Here is a 16,297-nt window from a genome sequence, read left to right on the forward strand (position 1 = left end):
TAGTCCACACTAATTATGTTGTATGAAACTAAATTTATCATTTCTTTTGCTGTCACGACCTAAAACCGAGCCGCGACTGGCACCCACATTTACCCTCCTATGTGAGCGAACCAACCAAATCTAAACCTTATCATTTATATATCAACAGAAAATAATGCGGAAGACTTAAACTCATAAGTAAAATAAATAATAAACTTCTATAACTCAAACTTATCATTATCCCCAAAATATGGAAGTCATCATCACAAGAACATCTATTTCAAATTACTAAATTAAGAATGTCTAAGAACTAAAAATACATAAAAGCTAGTCCATGCCGGAAGTTCAAGGAATCAAGACTTGAAGAATGTGATCCAGTCCAAGCTAGACGCATTAGCTCACCCTGAATTTCCGAAGGTAGTGAAGACTGGCTAGATCTACTGTTGGGTTGAAGTTGACGGAACGTTTGCTGCATTTCCACAATAACAAAGAAGAAAACATAAAAGTAGGGGGTCAGTACAACCACAAGTACTGAGTAGATATCATCAGCCAACTCAAAATAGAAAACAGTATAAATATCAGTTAATATCATAAATCAACTATAAACTCAACATGTAACAATAACAAGTACTATAACCATCAATAAGTACCATTAAGTTCATCCATGAGGGCTCAAGCCTCAATACCATGCTCATTTGGGAATTAAGTTCATTATATTGAGTATATTATCATCTTTCACGATTCATTATCTTTCTTCCTCTTGTGTCGGTACGTGACACTCCGATCCCCTATATGTGTCGGAACGTGACACTCCGATCCCCTATATGTGTCGGAACGTGACACTCCGATCCCCTATATGTGTCGGTACGTGACACTCCGATCCCCTAGTACTATGTGTCGGAACGTGACACTCCGATCCACTAATACTATGTGTCGGAACGTGACACTCCGATCCCCTAATACTATGTGTCGGAATGTGACACTCTGATCCACTAATCTCATTCTATCTGTTCGTCAAGCCTTCTCTATACCAAGGCATCATCAATCCCATTGCTTTAATTCATCAAGCCTTCTTTTATACCAAGGCATTATCATTAATAAGTAGATTAAAGTTTCTTTCAAGATTTGGGATTCAATGGTTTTCATCATGCTTGTTTTACCAAAATCACATAATCATATTCATGCAAGCATACAATTAAGCGTATAGACAGGTTTACAATACCACCAATACATACCATTCACTATTAAGAGTTCACTACGAGTATCGTAAGAGAAACCATAACCTACCTCCATCGAAGAATTGGAATCAACAAGCAATCTCCCAAGCTTTGATATTCTTCTTCCTCGTTCGACTCTCTCTCTCAATCGATCAATCTATCTCTCTCTTTTCTTTTCTCTTTTCTTATTCAAACCCTCTTTCTTTTACCCTAATTAACATATAATTAAGTGCAAAAGATGACAATAATACTCCACTAATTAACCCAAAGTTACCTCTTTTATCCCTCAAGAATTTTGAGTTATTAATGTAAACCCACGAAATCTATAATTAAGGAAAGAATAGTCCAAAACGTCCCTTAAAACGTGTAAAGAAATCCAATTCTATCTGGGATTGCGTAACCTGTGACGGGCCGTCGTGACTGCGACGGTCCGTCACTCAGGTCGTCGTGAGGGCCAGGACTTTATTTTCACCAAGGACACTGTGACGGTCCGTCACACCTGTGACGGTCCGTCCTGCAAGTCCGTTACGAAGTTCAGAGAGTCGATTTTCAGTACCCAATTTCAGAATTCCTAAGTATATTGAAATGAGACATCTGTGACGGACCGTCGTGCCTGTGACGGTCCGTTGTGGGTTCCGTTGTTTCAGCCAATTTTCCAGAAATAAAATCTGCTGCTCAAAACGACTAAACAGGTCGTTACATTTGCACACAGAGGATTCCAGTAGTATTTGCTGAATAACATTGCAAGAACATGTTAAACCACGTTTTTCTTGAGGCTCCTAATGAAAAATCATGGGAGGTTGAAGTGGAAAATTCTCAAGGACAAATTTGGATAGCCAAAGGATGGAATGATTTGTGTGGATATTACTCAATAAGCGTCAGGATCTCATTAGTCTTCACATATAACCCGCGTTCTCACTTTGTTGTCGCTATATATGATTAGAGTTCAAAAAGAAATTGAATATCCAATAGATCAAGAGAACGAATCAGAGAAAGAAGAGGAAGATATTCCAGAACTCCAAGCTAATGTTAATGTAATCAGATAAGAAGAAGACATTCCATGTAACCTTCAAGCTAATGCTAATGTAATCGAGGAAGAAGAGGAAGATATTCCAATTGACCTTCAAGATAATGCTAATGTAATCGATGAAGATATTCCAGTCAGCATTATCTTCATCAATTACATTAGCATTATCTTGAAGGTCAATTGGAATATCTTCCTCTTCTTCCTCGATTACATTAGCATTAGCTTGAAGGTTAATTGGAGTATCTTCTTTCTTCTATGATTACATTAACATTAGCTTGGATGTCTGAATATCTTCATCTTCTTCATCTGATTCATTCTCTTGATCTATTGCATATTAAATTTCTTGTTGAACTATGATCATATATAGCGACAACAAAGTGAGAACACGGGTTATATGTGAACATTGGTACCTGCAAACTAACTACGAATTATATCAATTCCACTTTTTATATGACAAGAGTGATACCAAGATTTTGGTATAGAAATAACACTGATCTTAGATCATAGTTTCAATCAAATACGAGATGCGCTTGACCTCAAAATCTATAATAGGATAGCCCAACTAATCCTTTGAACCAAATGACCCGCATAAAGAATTCCTTTTTATATCTTACTCTAATGAATTGCAACCATTTTTATGATTTTTTGCTAATCCACCATGAAATATATTTTCGATTGTAGCCTTCAAGTAATTAATGTGTGGTAAATTTTTCATTTCCTGTACCAACAACATGCTTGGTCCTGTTAGAATTGTTAAAATATCAATCTCATCCAGACAAACTACAAAAACTCATGCTTCAGGAGCAAAATTTTTCTCAAATTCTAGTGTTTCTACTACAACTAATCAATTTTGTTCTACCTAATCCCTCTTTCATGATCACATTTTTTCGAGCTTACAATGCCGAAAATCTTTGTTGAATGGAACTAATTTGATGATTCATAGGAGCATTATTATTTTATAGGCAAAACAATCAAGCAAGAAGAGCACTGAGGCGGAGGTGATCCCAAATAGAAACGTAGAAGCAGTCGCGATCGAAACTATTGACACAGATACTAATGTCTATTCTGAGAAAACGGTGGATGAGTCCAAAAATATGTGATCACATGGTTAAATCATATATGTAATAGTTTCTGGGCTATTTATTATTAATTATGGTTTCCACAGATATTTCGAATTATTAGTGAAGTGTTCTATTAAATATATGAACAGTATAATGTTGTTGCTTTTTAGATCATCTAAGAAGTGTTGAACAAGGTTCTTCCCTTTATGTGGAATTAATGTATGTGTGACTGCTACTGAGGCATTGGTTGCTTTATCAATTGAAGATATATGTATGTTTTGTTATTCTGAATGAATCCAATTGTCACACTTCTAGCACAGTGTTTGAATATTGACCCTAAAATTTGCCAAAGGAACAAGTATATTCTACCTATTCCTTTGAAGATTACAGTAGTTACATAATATAAAGCAAATAAAGTAATGATACAATATTTTATCGCGGAAAACCCCAGCTCATAAAGGGTAAAAATCTACGACCTACACCTCCATAGGATTTAACTCTACTTCATTAAACTCTGAGCCTCAACAAATGATTACAAATCTATGCAACCTAACAAATTATAAGCTCTAATTCCTAGACGACAATAACCAACTAGATCATCGATCCCACTTAAAGTTAAGAATTCAAATTACAACTCTTACAATCCAAGGAACTAACTCTAATTCCTAAACACCAACACAAACCCCCCAAGGTTTATGTTCACAAGTCTTTAAGTCACCCCAATTTAAAGACTATATTCCTACTCCAATTTATACTTTACTAGATCTAGAAAAGAATTTAAGATACAACTCAATACAAGCAAACTTGACTTAAGAACCGTAAAACATAAGCCTATGAATCAGTTCTTCAATTGTTGTTTCCTGGCGTTCACTGCACTTCGTAATCAGAAACCACTCAAATATAAACTCCCTCTATTTGATTGTATTCTGCTTGTAACTCTCTGTTTAAGTGCTCAAGTTTCTCCAAAGAAAATATTACCCTATTTATAGACTTTGAACTCTTCAAAACCTTCTCCAACTTGAACTTGATTTACATATTTGATCATGCTTCCTACCCTGAGGATTTGAAAGTTATTTACGTCGTTATACCTCCTACTCTGTTGATGCTTCCTACTTCGTTTATGCTTCCTACATAGCTTAGGATTTCTTTATGAGAGGAAAATTTTTGCACTAGATTCTTGTCGAAAAAGCAACCACTCCACCGCTTTATAACTTTTAATTCGCGTGGTTGACGTCCTCCTTATCTAAATGGGATTTGATCTCAAAGGAGCATGTCAACACAACCGGTTCCTTTCCTCTGTTTCTTTATTTGTCAATTATCAAAATCTTTCTCGATCTAACACATAGGGTGATGAGAGAGTAATTTCATGGCAGATCATTTCTTATTAAAGTATAAGACTGTTGAAATAGATAGGGGCGGAGGTACACTATGCCCAGGGTGTTCAATTGGACACCCTTCATCGGAAAATTATATCGTATATATAAGTAAAAATATATTATAAGTTGTTAATAACATATTTTGGACACCTTTAAGTACACTAAAGATTCTTAGAACAGTGGTATCTTTGTCAAACGCGAAGTGTTGCAAGTGTGCACGCGCACGGATTTGATTCCCAGTTGCTGCATTTGTTTTTACAATTTTAAAAAGCTCCTAATTAATTTCTAATTGTAGTTAAAAAATCAGTTATGTTTTTTATAATTCAATAATTAATATTATCTATTAAAAAATCTTAATTAGAGACCTAATAATAGTTACTAAATATTTTTTTTCAACAATTCAAAAATCATATTATCTATTAATAACAAAAAAAACATGGTAAACAATAAATTTTTGATCATTTTTTTTTTCAATTTTGAAAAAATTTTGTAAGTAATTATTTAATTGAAATTTAATAATCAAATTCTAAATTTTTTTTCCTATAAAGATACTAAAAGTGAAAAAGGCTCAACATAGAATTTCTTTTTAGAAAAAAATCGTTTGATATTACTCTTCAATTTTCATATCGTGTTGTTAAGTCACCAATGTTTGGTGAGATCTTGAAGTATAAAAGTAATTTTACTATACACTGAATTTTATCTTTATCTTTTTTCTTTTTCATTCACGTCATATTAAATAAATATGAAAATCCAAGCTAAATTTTACGTGGATTGATTTTTAAAAAAATAAATACATTTTTTAATTAAAAAATAATTGTTAATGTTAAGTAGTTTGATTGAAAAATTTTAGTACACCCATCGTCAAATTATATTTTTTTACCTATGCAAATCTTGGACATTCTTCGTGAAATTTATAGCTACGCCACTAAAAGTAAAGCTGGGGTGGGGTGGGGTGGACTACTTAGAGATTTACATATGGAGTTAATAAATTGTGAATTGTTTATATAAATTTTTTAGATGTATAATTTCATTTTATCTTGTGCAGATGTAATAACTATCTCTTTCAACGGTATATTTTTAATATCAGGCAAGATTTATACAATAAAATAGTAAAAAATCTCATTATGATGTTTGGGTGATCCATTCATCTTGTTAATGGTGGCTATATTTTTTATAAAGAATTTTTATTGAGAACAACTAAAAAATTTGTGAGGTACTGAAAAAATATCCATAGAAATATAAAAGGATTAGGATTTCCAAAAAACTGGTAGTGGATAAATAAGGTAAAAAGTTAAATGCATTTATTATAGTCACATGGGAATTTTGTTTATTTCTTAAAAAAACAACTCAACTTTGACAGATTTTGTGTCACGACCCAAATCGGATCGCGACTGGCACCCACACTTACCCTCCTATGTGAGCGAACCAACCAATCTAAACCTTAACATTTCAATGTAATAACAACAGAAAGTAATGCGGAAGACTTAAACTCATTAATAAAAACCAATTCAATAACTATCAATATTCAACATCTATTATTCCCAAAACCTGGAAGTCATCATCACAAGAACATCTACTTTAAACTACTAATTCTAAGAGTTTCTAAGAAGCTAAAAATACATAAGAAGCTAGTCCGTGCCGGAGGTTCAAGGCATCAAGACATGAAGGAGGAGATCCAGTCCAAGCTAGAAGCGTTAGCTCACCCTGAAGATCCGGTGTGACGAAGACTGGCTTGAATTACTGTTGAGTCGAAGATGACGGCACGTTTGCTGCATTCCACAATTAAACAAGAAGAAAACAATAAAAGTAGGGGTCAGTACAAAGCACGGGTACTGAGTAGATATCATCGGCCAACTCAAAATAGGGAACAGTATATATCAAATATTATCGTAAATCAACTATAAAACTCAACATGTAACAACAACAAGTACTATAATCATCAATATGTACCATCAAGTTCATCCATGAGGGCTCAAGCCTCAACACCATACTCATTTGGGAATTAAGTTTATTAAGTTGAGTATATTATCATCTTTCAAGATTCATTATCTTTATTTCCCCTCGTGTCGGTACGTGACACTCCGCTCCCTCATATTCATTATTCCTCTTGTGTCGGTACGTGACACTCCGATCCCCTAAATCTACGTGTCGGTTTGTGACACCCGATCCCCTAAATCTACGTGTCGGTTCGTGACACTCGATCCCCTAATTCTACGTGTCAGTTCGTGACACCCGATCCCCTAATTCTACGTGTCGGTTCATGACACCCGATCCCCTAATTCTACGTGTCGGTTCATGACACCCGATCCCCTACATGTGTCGGTACGTGACACTCCGATCCACTAATATCATTTTGTAAATCATCAAGCCTTCTCTACACCAAGGCATCCTCAATCCCATTACTTTAATTCATCAAGCCTTCTTCTATACCAAGGCATCATCAATCCCATTACTTTAATTCATCAAGCCTTCTTCTATACCAAGGCATCATCATTAATAATGTATATTAAAGTTTCTTTTCAAGATTTGGGATTCAAAATTTTCATCATGCTTATCTTATCACAATCACATAATCATATTCATGCAAACATACAATTAAGCATAAAGTAGGGTTTACAATACTACCAATACATATCATTCTCTATTAAGAGTTTACTATGAAAGCATGAAAACCATAACCTACCTCCACCGAAGAACTGAAATCAAGTAAGTTAATCCTCAAAGCTTGGTGTTTTCCTCTTCTTCTCGATCGTTTCTCTCTCAATTCGTTTCTCTTTCCTCCTCTTTGTTCTTTCTAGTTTTCTTTATTCAACCCTCTTTCTTTTACCCTAATTAATATGTAATTAAGGATAAAAGATGGCAATAATACCCCACTAATTAACTTAGGGTTACCTCTTTTAACCCCCAAGAATTTGAGTTATTAATATAAACCCACAAAATCTATAATTAAGGAAAGAATAGTCCAAAACGTCCCTTAAAACTTCACCAGAAATCCGACTCTACCTGGGATTTGCGCAACCTGTGACGGGCCGTCGTGCCTGCGATGGTCCGTCCTGTAGGTCGTCGGAAGAGTCAGAGACCCAATTTTTTCCACCAAGGGTCTGTGACGGTCCGTCCTGCCATTCCGTCACAAAGTTCAGAGAGTCGTTCCCTGTACCAAATTCTCAAGAGTTGAAGTGTTTTGAAACGGTGGATCACGACGGTCCGTCGTGCCTATGACGGTCCGTCCTGCGTGTCCGTCACAGAGTTCAGAGGGTTGATTTCAGCACCCAAATTTCAGATTTTCTAAGTTTTTTGGGACGAGACACCCTCGACGGTCCGTCGTGCCCATGACGTTCCGTCACGGGGTCCGTCGCTTCAGCCAGCTTTTTCCAGAATTGAAGTCTGTTGCTCAAAACGACTAAATGAGTCGTTACATTAGATACCAATTTACCCATCGTTCGTCCCCGAACGATCAAAAGAAGGAAAACAAGGGCGAAAAGGAGTACCTGAATCTGTAAACAGATGTGGGTATTTTTCTCACATATCCGCCTCCTTCTCCCAAGTGGCTTCTTCAACCGGTCGATTCTTCCATTGCACCTTGATGGATGCAATCTCTCTTGACCTCAACTTGCGAACCTCTCTATCTAAAATGGCAACAGGCTCCTCCTCATAAGACAAGTTCTCATCGAGCAAAACTGAATCCCAACGGATAATGTAGTTTCCATCCCCGTGGTATCTTTTCAACATCGACACATGGAATACCGGGTGTACTCCGGACAGCCCTGGGGGCAAAGCTAACTCATAAGCCACCTCCCCTACTCGCTTGAGTACTTCAAATGGTCCAATGTACCTTGGACTTAGTTTACCCCTTTTTCCAAACCGCATCACCCCTTTCATGGGCGAAACTTTCAACAAGACTTGTTCACCTTCCATGAACTCTAAGTCTCTAACCTTTCGATCTGCATACTCTTTTTGTCTACTTTGCGCCGCTAGAAGCTTTTCTTGAATAGACTTCACTTTTCCCATCGAATCCCTCAAAAGGTCAGTATCCCAAGGTCTAACCTCGAACGAATCAAACCAACCAATGGGAGACCTACATCTCCTACCGTACAATGCTTCAAATGGAGCTATATCAATGCTTGAGTGATAGCTATTATTGTATGAAAACTCCGCTAAGGGTAGGAAGCTATCCCAATGACCACCAAACTCTATCACACATGCACAAAGCATATCCTCCAATACTTGAATCGTTTGCTTAGACTGACCATCGGTATGAGGATGGAACGCAGTACTAAGGTCCAACCTAGTACCCAATTCCGTATGCAATGTTTTCCAAAACATAGAAGTAAACTGCGTACCTCTGTCTGATATGATGGATAGTGGAACCCCATGCAATCGCACCACTTCCGAGATGTAAAGTTTGGCTAACTTTTCTGCATTGTAAGTCACCTTGACCGGAATGAAATGAGCAGATTTAGTTAACCTATCAACAATCACCCAAATAGAATCAAACTTTCCCAATGTCTTGGGAAGACCAACCACGAAGTCCATTGCGATCCTCTCCCATTTCCATTCCGGAATGGGCATTCTATGAAGTGTTCCTTCGGGCCTTTGGTGTTCATACTTTACTTGTTGACAGTTTGGACATTTGGCAATAAAATCCACAATGTCACGCTTCATTCTACTCCACCAAAAGTGTTGTTTTAGGTCACGATACATCTTGGTTGCACCCGGATGTATAGAATACCTTGAACTATGATCTTCTGTCAGAATAGTGTTGATCAAATCATCGACGCGGGGTACACATACCCTTCCCTTGATTCTCAAAACACCTTCCTCATCGATTTGAGCTTCCTTAGCCTCCCCTCGCAATACTTTATCTCGAATTCTTCTTAGTTTTTCATCATCAAACTGTTTTCCCTTAATTTTGTCAAGAAAAGAAGATCTTGACTCCAAACAAGCCAACAATCCTCCCTTCTCATTTACTTCTAATCTCATCAAGTCGTTAGCTAGAGTCTGAACCTCTCTAGCTAATGGGCGTCTAGAGGCTTGCAAGTGAGATAGACTTCCCATACTTCCCTCCTTTCTACTTAAAGCATCTGCTACAACATTCACCTTCCCCGGATGATACAAAATGGTGATGTCGTAGTCCTTCAGTAGTTCCATCCATCTTCTCTGTCTCAAGTTCAAATCTTTCTGAGTAAAGACATACTGAAGGCTACGATGATCCGTGTAGACCTCAAACTTAACCCCATATAAATAGTGTCTCCATTGCTTTAATGCAAACACTACCGCAGCCAATTCCAAATCATGAGTTGGGTAGTTACGTTCATGCACTTTTAATTGCCTTGAAGCATAAGCAATCACACTCTTCTCTTGCATTAGTACTGCACCCAAACCCGAATAGGATGCATCACAATAAACAATGAAGTTCTTACCCTCTACTGGCAAGGTAAGGATAGGTGCGGTAGTCAACAAAGTCTTGAGCTTCTGAAAGCTTTCCTCACACTCATCCAACCATACAAAGGGAACATTCTGCTTAGTCAAGTTCGTCAATTGGGAAGCAATAGAAGAGAACCCCTTGACAAATCGGCGGTAGTAGCTAGCTAACCCAACAAAGCTCCTTATTTCTGACACATTAGTAGGTCTTACCCAATTCTTCACTGTCTCAATCTTAGAAGGATCCACCATCACTCCATCCTTAGAAACCACGTGCCCCAAGAAGGACACTGCATCTAGCCAAAACTCACACTTAGAGAACTTGGCATAAAGCTTTTTCTCCCTCAACATTTCCAATACCTTTCTCAAATGCTCTTCATGTTCCTTCTTGCTCTTTGAGTATACTAATATATCATCAATAAATACGATCACGAAGAGGTCCAAGTATGGCTTAAAAATCCCGTTCATCAAGCTCATGAATGCAGCAGGGGCATTCGTTAGACCAAAAGACATCACTACAAATTCGTAATGCCCATACCTCGCTCGAAAAGCAGTCTTTGGCACATCCGTTGCCCGTATTTTCAATTGATGATAACCATATCTCAAATCAATCTTAGAGAAGACACAAGCACCTTGTAACTGATCGAACAAGTCATCAATGCGGGGAAGAGGGTACTTGTTCTTAATAGTTACTTTATTCAGTTGTCTGTAGTCTATGCACATTCGAAAACTCCCATCCTTCTTCTTTACAAACCAAACCGGAGCACCCCAAGGAGATGCACTCGGTCTAATGAAGCCTTTGTTCAATAACTCTTGAAGTTGTGCTTTTAACTCTCTTAACTCCGCGGAAGCCATTCTATAAGGGGGTATAGAAATGGGGCGAGTACCGGGTTCAAGATCAATACAGAAGTCAATATCCCTATCCGGTGACATACCAGGAAGATCTGCAGGGAACACATCCAGAAACTCAAGAACTACCGAAACCGACTCAATCGAAGGTACTTGGGTAGTGTATCCTTGAGATGTGCCAAGAAAGCTAAATACCCTTTACTAATCATTTTCTTAGCACGAAGAAAGGAGACGATGCGGACCGGATTGGAAGTGTAGTCACCCTCCCACACTAACGGGTCTGTCCCAGGCTTGGCTAACGTCACCGTTTTAGCATTACAATCCAAGATTGCAAATTGCGGAGAAATCCAAGTCATACCCAGAATCACATCAAAATCGTCCATTTCTAAGATAACCAAATCTACATAGGTGTTGGTCCCCACAAAGTTCACCAGACAAGACCTATACACCTTTTCAACTACCACAGACTCACCCACCGGAGTAGAAACACGAATAGGCATATCAAGAAATTCACAATGTAAATTTAGACCATTAGCAAATGACGAAGATACATAAGAAAACGTGGATCCAGGATCAAACAATACGGAAGCCATGCAATCACAAACCAGAAGATTACCTGTGACGACAGCATCAGATGCCTCCGCTTCACACCGCCCAGGGAAAGCGTAACAATGGGCCCTATCGTTCGTCTATCCGTTGCCCCTACCATGTTGTGATGTAGTGGCCCCAGTTTGCCCATTACCTCTGCCGTTTTGGTGACCACCATTACCTCGACCACCACGTCCTCCAGAATAACGACCTCTACCATGACCACCTCTACCTCTAGCTATTGGGGGTCTATAACTTGGACTGGGACAATTTCTCCTAATATGTCCAATCTCCCCACATCCATAACATTCTCTGGAGTCACTCATAGGTCTCTCGGAGAAGTGTTGACCGGTCTGAGGTGGACCCCCAACTACAGCCTGTAGTGAAGATTGAATGGGTCGAACTGAGTAACCTCCGGAACCTTGTCCTCTAGAGTAAGAACCCTTAAACTCACCTCCCCTTCGAAACCTCTTTGATGTCGATGTCGTGGTGAAGTCGTCTGGCTTCACTCCTTCCACTTCTATCACAAAGTCTACCACTTCTTCGAAGGATTTGGCCGTTGCCGCTACCTGTAAGGCCGAAATCCGCAATTCTGACCTCAACCCCTTCACAAACCGGCGAATCCGCTCTTGAGGACTGAAACAGAGTTGAGTGGCATATCTGGATAGTGCACGGAACTTAGCCTCATAAGCATTAACCGACATCCTACCTTGCTCTAGGCTCAGGAACTCATCCCTTTTCCTATCCCTCAATGTCCGGGGGATATACTTCTCCATAAACAAGCTAGAGAATGAGGCCCAAGTCATAGGTGGTGCCTCTGTTGGTTGACACTCAATATGTGACCGCCACCACATTTTGGCGTTTCCTTGAAACTGATAACTCACGAACTCAACACCAAACCGTTCTACTACACCCATCTTGTGTAGTAGCTCGTGACAGTCAACCAGAAAATCATAAGCATCCTCCGATTCAGCACCCTTGAAGACTGGAGGTTTCTATTTCAAGAACTTACTGAAAAGTTCATGCTGATCATTTGTCATTATAGGCCCAGTAGTCAGACGTGGAAACGTGCCTATTTCCAATGGAACATCCATACGGGGAGCCATATAGCCGCATGTTGTACCTCCGGAGCCTGAGGTGCTGGTGCAGAAAACACTGGGGGTGTCTGGCCCTGATCAGACAACCCGCTAAGATAAGCCAGAACCTGATTGATCATCTCTGGGGTAGGTTGGGGTGGCATTTCCTCGTTTTGCACCTGTTCAGTTTCCCCATCCTCCCCTTCTCTTGTTACCTCCTCAGTCGGTGGAGGAGTCACTGCCCTAGTATCTGATGGGCTAGGTGCTCGTCCTCTTCCCCTAGAGGACGTCCTCCCACGACCTCTACCACGGCCCCTTGCCGTTGTTCTTCCTCGAGCCACAGCCCCAGTGGCTGGCTCAGTTGTTTCTTGTATGGCCGGTGTTGGTGTTGGCGTAGTCGTTGCTCTAGTTCTAACCATCTGCGAAAGAGAGTGAAGATGGTCAGATACCAATTTGTATCGCCTAGATACCAATTGGACTCAAATAGTAGCACGAAAGAAAGAATGAAAACCAATTCAATAACTATCAATATTCAACATCTATTATTCCCAAAACCTTGAAGTCATCATCACAAGAACATCTACTTTAAACTACTAATTCTAAGAGTTTCTAAGAAGCTAAAAATACATAAGAAGCTAGTCTGTGCCGGAGGTTTAAGGCATCAAGACATGAAGGAGGAGATCCAGTCCAAGCTAGAAGCGTTAGCTCACCCTGAAGATCCGGTGTGACGAAGACTGGCTTGAATTACTGTTGAGTCGAAGATGACGGCACGTTTGCTGCATTCCACAATTAAACAAGAAGAAAACAATAAAAGTAGGGGTCAGTACAAAGCACGGGTACTGAGTAGATATCATCGGCCAACTCAAAATAGGGAACAGTATATATCAAATATTATCGTAAATCAACTATAAAACTCAACATGTAACAACAACAAGTACTATAATCATCAATAAGTACCATCAAGTTCATCCATGAGGGCTCAAGCCTCAACACCATACTCATTTGGGAATTAAGTTTATTAAGTTGAGTATATTATCATCTTTCAAGATTCATTATCTTTATTTCCCCTTGTGTCGGTACGTGACACTCCGCTCCCTCATATTCATTATTCCTCTTGTGTCGGTACGTGACACTCCGATCCCTCATATTCATTATTCCTCTTGTGTCGGTACATGACACTCCGATCCCCTAAATCTACGTGTCGGTTTGTGACACCCGATCCCCTAAATCTACGTGTCGGTTTGTGACACCCGATCCCCTAATTCTACGTGTCGGTTCGTGACACCCGATCCCCTAATTCTACGTGTCGGTTCGTGACACCCGATCCCCTAATTCTACGTGTCGGTTCGTGACACCCGATCCCCTACATGTGTCGGTACGTGACACTCCGATCCACTAATATCATTCTGTAAATCATCAAGCCTTCTCTATACCAAGGCATCCTCAATCCCATTACTTTAATTCATCAAGCCTTCTTCTATACCAAGGCATCATCAATCCCATTACTTTAATTCATCAAGCCTTCTTCTATACCAAGGCATCATCATTAATAATGTATATTAAAGTTTCTTTTCAAGATTTGGGATTCAATATTTTCATCATGCTTATCTTATCACAATCACATAATCATATTCATGCAAACATACAATTAAGCATATAGTAGGGTTTACAATACTACCAATACATATCATTCTCTATTAAGAGTTTACTATGAAAGCATGAAAACCATAACCTACCTCCACCGAAGAACTGAAATCAAGCAAGTTAATCCTCAAAGCTTGGTGTTTTCCTCTTCTTCTCGATCGTTTCTCTCTCAATTCGTTTCTCTTTCCTCCTCTTTGTTCTTTCAAGTTTTCTTTATTCAACCCTCTTTCTTTTACCCTAATTAATATGTAATTAAGAATAAAAGATGGCAATAATACCCCACTAATTAACTTAGGGTTACCTCTTTTAACCCCCAAGAATTTGAGTTATTAATATAAACCCACGAAATCTATAATTAAGGAAAGAATAGTCCAAAACGTCCCTTAAAACTTCACCAGAAATCCGACTCTGCCTGGGATTTGCGCAACCTGTGACGGGCCGTCGTGCCTGCGACGGTCCGTCCTGCAGGTCGTCACAAGAGTCAGAGACCCAATTTTTTCCACCAAGGGTCTGTGACGGTCCGTCCTGCCATTCCGTCACAAAGTTCAGAGAGTCGTTCCCTGTACCAAATTCTCAAGAGTTGAAGTGTTTTGAAACGGTGGATCACGACGGTCCGTCGTGCCTATGACGGTCCATCCTGCGTGTCCGTCACAGAGTTCAGAGGGTTGATTTCAGCACCTAAATTTCAGATTTTCTAAGTGTTTTGGGACGAGACACCCTCGACGGTCCGTCGTGCCCATGACGTTCCGTCGTGGGGTCCGTCGTGGGGTCCGTCGTGGGGTCCGTCGCTTCTGCCAGTTTTTTCCAGAATTGAAGTGTGTTGCTCAAAACGACTAAATGGGTTGTTACATTTTGAAATCTCATATGCAATAGTTTCTCATTTCCTTTGATTAGCACTTCCAATAAATTAAATTGTAATAATGTTTGGACAAATAAATTGAAAGGTCGAATGTACGTATTATAATCAAGGGTTATTTTGAATTATTTTTTTACAAAAAAAAATTTAACTTTTACATGTTTTGAATTTTCAAACTCTAAATGCAAAAGTGTGAGCTAATATATGGAGGAAATTAACAAATATAATAATTTGTATTAAAAATGAAAAAAATAACTCTTCAGTTTCTGGAAAAATTTTAAACTACGAGGTCAACATAATAAAAATTTATTAATTTAATTAATGACATAGATAAATAACATACATTGTATGTATGTGTAGTTAATGTGATGATAAAAAAAAAACTCTTTCAGAAATCATTTTTATCTCTTTTAACGTAATTTAACCTTACAATACTAGTGTTATAGAAAATCATATAAAGTCATAAGCTATTGCAAATTCTTATAGTAACTAGTGAATTCAGCCGCGCTTCGCACGGTCATAATAACTCGTTAAATTCACTAACTAACTTTTTAGAATAGTTGAATATTTAAAATATTTTATATATTTTCTATAGTGAAATCCTAACAATTAAATCAGATTTCATGTTTTAATGAAATATATTATTAGTATTTAAGTTTTATATCTTTTATAATCTTAAGTAAGAGTCTTTATCTTCTAATAATATTTTTTTATATCGCTAAACTTATGCTCCTTATTTTTGTAAGTAAAAGAAAATTTGATTCAAGAAGTTATATACATGTTTATATATACACAAGTTTTCCTTTCATTTATATGGAAGCATTGATGAAAAACATTTCAATATAAATGCAACAACCTATTTGAATTAGTTATTTAAACTTGAAAATAAAAAAATTAAAAAAACGTAGAAACATAAGAAAGAAATAGTTTTGAATTGTGAAAACCCAATTGATCATTTGACCTTCATTTTTATGATTCTACTATTTTAAATTTTCACGACTTAAAATTTAAAAAAATAGAAAAACAATGAATAATAACTTTTATTAAAAAATAATCAATATATATCGTATGGTAAAAATAATTTAAAAAACTAAACAATCTATATTTTTTCATTCCTCTACAAATTTATATATGTCATGTCCATCCAATCACAAGTAACTAAAAGGATGTATTTAATCATTATATTTATTTATTTATTTTGAA

This window comes from Solanum lycopersicum, chromosome 1 (assembly GCF_036512215.1).
Source record: "Solanum lycopersicum chromosome 1, SLM_r2.1".
NCBI classification, from domain to species: domain Eukaryota; kingdom Viridiplantae; phylum Streptophyta; class Magnoliopsida; order Solanales; family Solanaceae; genus Solanum; species Solanum lycopersicum.